We start from the raw sequence: 9,074 nt of genomic DNA, 5'->3' as shown, positions 1-9,074 counted from the left end.
AAAGGAGACATATGTAATACCTCAATCAATAAAGAAAAAAAAGAGAGCAAGTTCTTGGCTACATTGAGAGCTAGTCTATTTATCTGTGATTGAGAGATGTGTAAATCATAAATCCAGCAGAAGTGCTTAAACACAATGGTAACATTGTAAAAATAAGTGATTCTATAGATTTTATTTGACATTGTTCATATATAGACATATGACCAAACTCTAGTGAAAATGCCAATTTATTGTTCTTATATAGACATATGATCAAACTCCAGTGAAAATAACAACTTAAAACATAGCTGTGACACTTGTTTTATGCTCTTGGAAAAATCATCTCATAGCTTATCTAACAACTCACTTTAAGATATTTCTCATTATTTTCCTTTCGAATGTCTGCTTCCTTTATTTTTTATCTACTACCTTTTAAAACTGGAGATCTCTAAACTAGAGATGAGTAATCTTAATTTCCCCCATGCATGAGATGATGTTCCTAAGTGTCTGAATGGTACTTACTGTTATAATTACAGGTAGGAGCTTGAATTGTAGACAAAGATTGTCTGGGATCCCTTACTCTTCGGTGGTGCAATTTTACTAAGTTCTTTGCCTCACATCCTTATGTGTTTCTGTGAAAACAAAATTATCTAATAGATATAAAGAATTTAGAACTTAGACTCTGTTACATAATTACTGCTATTTATATGTTTTCCAGTCCAAAATAGAAAATAAATAATGTCTCATAAATTCTTATATCTTAATACCCAGAAGAGTGCTCTTTACACACAGGGAATGAGACATATCTATTGTGTAGTGTACTTATTGCTGCATAATAGTTTTATCATTCTTCTCCAATACCAGTGTCTTAATAGATTGCATATTGTAACAGACCCAGGCAGACTCACGTTCTAGTCCCAATTCTGCCACTTGTTAGCTGGGCAGCCTTATTCAAACCCATTATCTTCTTTGGGCCTCAGTTTCCTTGCCAAGATATTAGTGCAGTAGGAAGCAATGAGAATGAATATATGACATATATCCCTAACCCACTACTTCAAAGTAGTATCATCCCTAATTCCATATAATACCTTCAGTTACTACCTTGTCATATAGTGACTCTGGGACCAGACTGCTTGGGTTAGAATTCTGGTTCTTATGGAACTCTATGGGTTCTATTTACAAATATTTACAAAAATATTATATGAAGACAGGCAAATTAGTTTCCTCACCTATAAAATAAAAATAATTATGGCATCTTACTTTTAAGGTTGTTGCAAAAGTAAATGAGTAAATATATGTAAAGTGCTTAGAACAATGCTTGGCCATTAGTAAACATTCAGTTATCATTATTATTATTATTATTAGCTGGTATTATTAACTTAAATAATGAAATTGCTATTCTTAAGCAGTCAGATAGTGGCAATTTCTTATAGCTCCATATAATATCTATGACCTTGCCACTGATAACCTGTGGACGCCTGGCTAAAGCTGAGCTAATAAATCTCTTCCTGGGGATTTTTTGAGTTGGGACCAAGAAAAAGAAATTGATACTGAAAGATGTAAAACTCAAATGCCATTATCAACAATGTTTTCTGCCATGGAGAGAGAGCCACAGAGAAGAGAGAGAAAGAGAGAGAGAGAGAGAGAGAGAGAGAGAGAGAAATTAAGTCCACAAACAGAGCAGAGATAATAGACAGCAATGAGTTGAGGTTTAGAACAAAAGATGATAATACTACTCTGCTTCCAACTGCATCCTATTGAAGAGATCAGCAATAGTGATTAGGTATGTCATTGTACTTCAGTTGGACCTCTTTGTTGATTTTCCTCTGTGGGTGGTTGCACTGTCAAGTGTGTACAGTCCTTAGAGGTGTCTCTGATGCTCCTTTCACATACTCTAGGGCAGTGGTTCTCAACCTTGGCTGCACATTAGAATCACCTGGGAATCTTTTTAAAGTCCTGATTTCTGGGCCTCATCCTCCGGAAATTCTGTTTCTTTGTTATGGGGGTTGGGGTGAGGCCACAACATTAGTAACAAAGAAACAGAATTTCCGGAGGATGAGGCCCAGAAATCAGGATTTTAAAAAGATTCCCAGGTGATTCCAATGTGCAGCCAAGGTTGAGAACCACTTCTCTAGGAGAATAATGATAAGATGGGGCTGTGCAGCGAAGACTTTATTTCAGTGAGCTTCCCAGGCCTCATGTCCAGGGGACTGTGGTGAAAGTTGATGGGGACATTTGAAGATCAGGGTTGATTAGGTAGGTAAGGAGAGATGTGTAAGTGTGGAGTGCTGTTTAACTTCTCTATTGAAGTAGTGGCTCTCTCTCAGCTGGTTTGTAATATTCTTTTGTTCTGGAAAATTTGGGGATCCTCCATATAAACTTATCACTATAATTTAGTTACCTTTCCTTGCCACTGATTATGTTAGAAGTAGATGTTCTGCAATGAGTTGTTCCAACTCATGTAATCTTTCTTTCTCAAGAGACTGCCTTAAGACTTCTGACCTGTTAACTTACTTCTGGTCTTTGCCTTCATGTGTCTTGTTGGGTAACCATGTTTTCTAACCCCAAGCCTTCAGAAAACTCCATTCTGGTATGTATTTTGCTTTCCTCATTGGCCTAATTCCCAACCACTGGCACTCTATTGGAATTAATAATTGCTACTGGGAAGGTCCCAGCATAGGAACAATGATCCCTGTGAGTAACTCGGTCTGGAAGAAAGCCACCCCTGAGTTCCTGACCCGATGCCAGACCATCCAGTTCCTCCTTCTGTGTGTGTATGTTCCCCAGAGCCTCATCCTGATGTGGAGCTCAGACGAAGTAGGATCTTGTAAGTTCAGTTCGTGGTGCTGGTCTTTTAAGAGGAACAGCTGAATCTCCAGTAGCCTCTGTGTCACTGAGTCCCAATCCACACTGGTTTTTACAGCCCGTAGTTCTTACCTTCCATAGGGGCTTCTTTTCCCAGCTCTGGGACCCTGGACTGGGGGGGGGCCAGTGTGGGGCTAGGACCCCTTGCTCCTGTAGGTGGCCTCCATAGAGATGATCTTCCCGATTAAAAAAGCGGCACATGTGGGGCCCAGACTAGCCTGTTCCAAGCCTCCACACCTCCTACTTTCTTCTTTACTTCTCTAGTTGTAGGACTTCCATTCAGCCAGCTTTCCAGCAGTTCTGGATTATGGTTGTTCTGTATTTTAGTTGTAATTTTGATGTGGTTGTGGGAGGCAGCGAGTACAGGCATTTACCTATGCTACCATTTTCAAATTTCTCTGGTTTTTTAATGTTTTATTTTGCATTTCCTTGACTAATGAGAATAGTATGTTTTCCTATGTTTACTGGCAATTTTTATATCCCTGTTTATGAAATGTAATAGACTTTTGGTTGTCTTTTTATTGAGAAATTCTTTATATTTTACATAAATGCCATTTGTTGTTTATAAGAATTTCAGATATCTTCTCCTAATCTATGACTATCATTTAAAAATACCTAAAAGATTTCTTTTGATAAACAATTTTAAAATTTTCATTTATGATTAATAATTTTTGATGTTCTGTTTTGGCAACTTTTGTCTATTATAAACTTGAATATATTCCCTTGCCTTATTTTCTAGAAGCGTTGTTATTTCACCATTAACATTTAGATCAATAAATCATCTGGAATTGACTTTTGCACATATGAGTTAGGAGTCAACATTCAGTTGATTTCATAGGTTTATCCAATTGGCTCAAGATCATTTATTGAAAAGTCTATCCTTTCCCATTATTTTGCATTATCATTTTTGTTGTAAGTCAAAGGTCCTTATATGTCTGGCTTTGTTTTGGGACTTTCTCTTCTGGACCTTCTCTATCCTTGTATCAATACTACACTGTCTTAATTACTATAGCTTTATTATAAAACCTATATGTCTTCCACCTTTGTTCTTTCTCAAGATTATCTCAATTACTCTTGGTCATTTAGAAAAGGCTTACACATTTCATAAACTATAACTAAGATTTTGGGGGGAAGAGTGATGCACTGATATGTTAGATCAATTTGGAGAGAGTTATCATTGATTCTTCCAAATCATGAACATAATATATCCCTCCATTTATTTGGGTCTCATTTATCTCAAGAATACTATGTAGTCTTTGTGTAGAGATTGTGCTAATTTAAAATTTTTTATTTTTCACTAGGTGCTTTTTTTTGTTAATCCTCACTCAAGAATATTTTTCCCATTGATTTTTAGAGAGTGTAGAAGGGAGGGAAAGAGGGAGGAGAGAGGGAGAGAGAGAGAGAGAGAGAGAGAGAGAGAGAGAGAGAGAGACATTACTTGGTTGTCTCCCACATGCACCCTGGGGATTAAACCTGCAACCCAGGTGTGTCCTTGACCAGGAATAGAATCCGTGACCCTTTGGTGTTTAGGCCAATGCTCTACCCACTGAGGAACACCTGTGAGGGCCATGTTTTACTAGGTGTTTTATGTTTCATGCTGCCATTGTAAATATGTCATTTCTTAAATTTATTTTATACATATTTGTTGCTGGCATATATATATAAATGTTCTTTCCCTAGTTTGTTTAGCTCAGTAAGGTGATGGTAAATTGGATTTTATTCTTTTTTTAAAAAAAAAAATGACAATATCTCCATGGTGAAAACTCTATCATAAAAAATACAACCAAATTAGAAAAATATACATATGCCAACATGTAATAGATAATATGACTGCTTTTTTAACTTCAGCCATGTAATCATCTTCAGAAACTACATTTGTAGAGAACTCTAGGCAAAAGTAAAAAATAGTTGACCAAACAAGCTTTCTGATGCCTGAGATAAATCAGTTAATAAATATGTATTGGCTCTTTCTCATATATAACATAAGATGCTATACAGAGAATTCAAAAACACAGATTTAATCTCTTCCTAGGGAGTTTGAAATCTGATAGGGAAAAAAATAGCATTCATGTACTTGAAAAGAAGGCATTTATCAATGCAATGTATTAAGCAATTTTATTAAGTACAGATGGCAATGAGGGAAAAAATTATAGACAGGGTCTGGTAAAAGAATACCTTCTGGAGGGTTGGTTTGAGCAATATTATGAAGAAAATATTCAGGGACATTAAACTCTGATGGGTAATGTTTAGATGAGGTTGGAATGCTCAAAATTAAACCATCATTGAATAAAATGAATGTTACATACAGATTAAATAAAGTTAGGAGAGTGGAGGAACCATCATTGTTTGTGGGGTTTTTTAAAATATATTTTTATTAATTTCAGAGAGGAAGGGAGAAGGAGAGAGTGATAGAAACATCAATGATAAGAGAAAATCATTGATCAGCTGTCTCCTGCATACCCCACACTAGGGCTCAAGCCCACAACCCGGGCATATGTCCTGATGAATGAAACTGTGACCTCCTGGTTCATAGGTCCACGCTCAACCACTGAGCCATGCTGGCTGAACTCATCATTGATTTTGAGCCAAAAAATGATTGCTTTTCTCCCTCAAAGAAAAGTGAAGCACTCCTTCCTCCCATAACATGTAACTTAGTCTAATTCTGATTTTAATTTTAGTTTGCTCTTTCTATGCTTTTCTTGTCCATTAGATAGTAAATAACCTTCCTGAAAGTAGGTATCAATTAACTGTCATCTTTATTTCTCCCAGAACCTTAGATTAGATTAGAGCCTTAAATACAGTTAGCACTCAATGGTTGTGTGTTGAATAATCAATCAATAATTAATCAATACAGACAGGTAAAAAAGATAAAGAGATACATCAACAAAGGTACAACAAATCTAGAGTTGTGGCTCTAATGAGTTAATTGTGAGATTATGAAACTGAAAAGAGATGATTGGAAATCAAACATTAGAAACTAGAAAAACAGTTTCCTAGTGAACATGGAAGAAAAGAAGACCCTGTGTTGTCTGGGGCAGCTGCTAGAGAACTTAAAAGGAGTCAACAGAGTCAGCTTAAAGAATTTTTGACTCCTGAATTGGTAGTGGGTATTATATGCTTCATATATTGGGGACCAACTCATTTAGGACCAAATATATTAGTATTTTTGTACTCTCACAATAACCGTATTTACTTTCTTTTGGAAATTAATAGATAATTCTAGCACTGTAATTAGTTTTGGAAGTCATGCGATAAACTGTTATCTGTAAGAAGAACAAATTATATACATTCAAACATTTCACTGTATTCCGCTTCTAATCATCACTACTAAAAATATTCAAAAATATGCAATAAAAGGAGAAGCATTCATTTTTTTATAGTTTTTAACCAACTTAATCTTTAAAGTGGCTTTTGGACACAGACAATAGTGCAATGAAAGACTCGGGGGGCAAGGTGGAGGGGATTAATGGGGGGGAAGGGAGGAGATCTGTAACACTTTCAACACTAAAGATAAATTTAAAAAAATAAAATATAAAATAAATAAAGTGGCTTTTGGTGTATTTACATGGAGAAGCATTACTGTGTAGCTTTGGAAAACAGACCTGAGTAAATTCTGTCTCCTTGACTATGGTCAAGTTGCATTTCCTCTTTACCTACTAGTGTTGAAGAATGCACATACATCACCCATTATAATATCTAGATTATAGCAACTATTCAATAAATGTGCACTTTCTTTTCTCCCAGGTATACTAAACTAGGTAAAACACAAGTTAATATGTTAGGGACCCTGTAAAGATTTGTATTTTCCATACATAATGTTTTGCTTTCAAATAACCCTGACCCTACTAAGTAAATATTATTGTGTATATTATATTATTAAATTTTTATAATTAAATTTTGTTTTACAATTAAATTATAGTAATTCACTTAAATTGTTATGATAATTATATTATCTTTCATACCTTGACATATAATCTTTCTCATCTTTAGCATCTTTAATTCTTGGAATCCCATACTAAAAACATTGCAAATAGATACACTCTTTTAAGGAAGTCAAATGCATTGTTCTACATTATCAACATCAAAGCAACTACTGCAGAACCTTAGTCACTCTTACAGAAGGAGAAATTATTGCCTTACACCATGGTTTAAAGCTATGCATGATACAATAGGAATCTGATGCAAGTCTAATATACTATACTAGAGTCCTAGTGCACAAAAATTTGTGCACTTGGTGGGGGGGGGGGGTCCCTCAGCCTGGCCTGCACCCATTCACAGTCCAGGACCCCTTGGGGGGTGTCCCCCTGTCGACTTAGGCCCACTCCCCGTGGGATCAGGCCTAAGCTTGCAGTCAGACATCCTTCTGGCAGCCAGGGAGCCCTCGGGGGATGCCTGACTAAAGGCTTAGGCCCCCAAGGGATCGGGTCTAAACCGTTAGTTGGACATTCTTAGTGCTGCCCCGAAGGGGGGAGAGGCTCCTGCCACCACCACTGTGCGGGCCAGCCATGAGCCAGCTTCTGGCTGAGTGGCACTCCTCATATGGAAGTGCACTGACCACCAGGGGGCAGCTCCTGCATGGAGCGTCTGCCCCCTGGTGGCCAGTGTGCATCATAGCAACCGGTCATTCTGCCTTTCAGTCAATGTGCATATTAGCCTTTTATTATTATTATATAGGATGTCCCTATTTTCCCCCTTTTGACCCCTCTCCCCAGCTCTTGTCCCCCACTTCTCTCTGGCCATCACCATACCGTTGTCTGTGTCCATGGGTTGTGCATATATTTTCTTTGGCTAATCCCTTCTTTAAATTCACTTCTTTAAATTTTTATTTTCAGATAAGTACTTATAACTGCACTATTATATATTTTCTATTACATCATTTAGAATTAAGATATTTTTAATTGAACCCTTGTAAATTTTAGCACAATTTAATAAATTATGCTAGAAGCAATTGGGAGATTTTTCATGTAATGCATACACATTTCAATTAATATTTTATTAATTTTTAATTTTTTAATATTTTAATTTGAAATAATCTCATACATGTAAAAAAAACTATAAAATACTACAGCATATTATATGTACCCTTCACCCAGTTTCTTAGGTGTTAATAATTTAAACATAACCATTATACAACTAACAAAATTTGGAATATATTTTTCTTATAATCTCTTTAATGTTACTTAATCCATTTACTTTGTTTTTGTTAATCTTCACCCAAAGATATTTTTCCATTGAATTTTAGAGAGAGTGAAGGGAAAGCGAGAGATGCATTGATTGGTTGCCTCCTGCACATGCTTTGATAGGGAGTAGGGATCGAGCCAGCAACTGAGGTACATGCCCTTGACTGGAATCGAACCTGGGACCCTTCAGTCCATGGGCTAATGCTCTATCCACTGAGCAAAACAGGCTGCAGCTTAATTCATTTACTTTTAATCTATATGTGTCTTTATATCTAAAGTAGATTTTGTTTTTGATTCACCCTCATAATCTGTCTTTTAATTGGTGCATTTATGCCACTGACTTTCAGAGTGCTTACTGATAGAGTTACTGCCATATCAGGCGGCTTCTGGGGCTTCTGGGGCGGGCCTGCCTTGCTGCCCAGGACCCGCCTATGGTGTCCCGGGCGTCCGGCCTGCCCTGGATGGCAGCGTGCTAGCGGTTCGCGCTGTCCCGCCCTGCCTGCAGTATGCAAATTAGCAGCCATCTTTGTTGGAAGTTAATTTGCATATCGTGCTGATTAGTCAATGGGCGGCATAGCGAAGGTACGGTCAATTACCATGTTTGTCTATTATTAGATAGGATCCTATATAATAAAAGGGTAATATGCAAATAGACCAAACGGCAGAACAACCAATCGAAGCGTAATATGCTAATGATATGCTAAGGCTGCTCAACCGCTAGCTATGATGTGCCCTGACCAGCAGGGGACAGATGCTCCAACCAGTAGGTTAGCTTGCTGCTGGGGTCTGGCCAATCGGGACTGAGCAAGATGGGCCAGACATGCCCTGGAGCCCTCCCGTGGTCCCTCCCCAGCCCGATTGTGCACTGGTGGGGTCCCTCAACCTGGCCTGCGCCCTCTCATAATCCAGGACTCCTTGGGGGATGTCAGAGAGCCAATTTCAGCCCCATCCCGCAGGCCACTCCCCTTGGGAGGGAGCCAGACGCAGGGCTCATGGCTGGTGAGCTTCTCCCGATCGGGACTGATTGGGCGCGAGCCCACGGCAGGCACA

Source organism: Myotis brandtii, unplaced genomic scaffold, assembly GCF_000412655.1.
Source record: "Myotis brandtii unplaced genomic scaffold, ASM41265v1 scaffold387, whole genome shotgun sequence".
NCBI lineage: Eukaryota > Metazoa > Chordata > Mammalia > Chiroptera > Vespertilionidae > Myotis > Myotis brandtii.
This window is presented reverse-complemented; position numbering follows the sequence as displayed.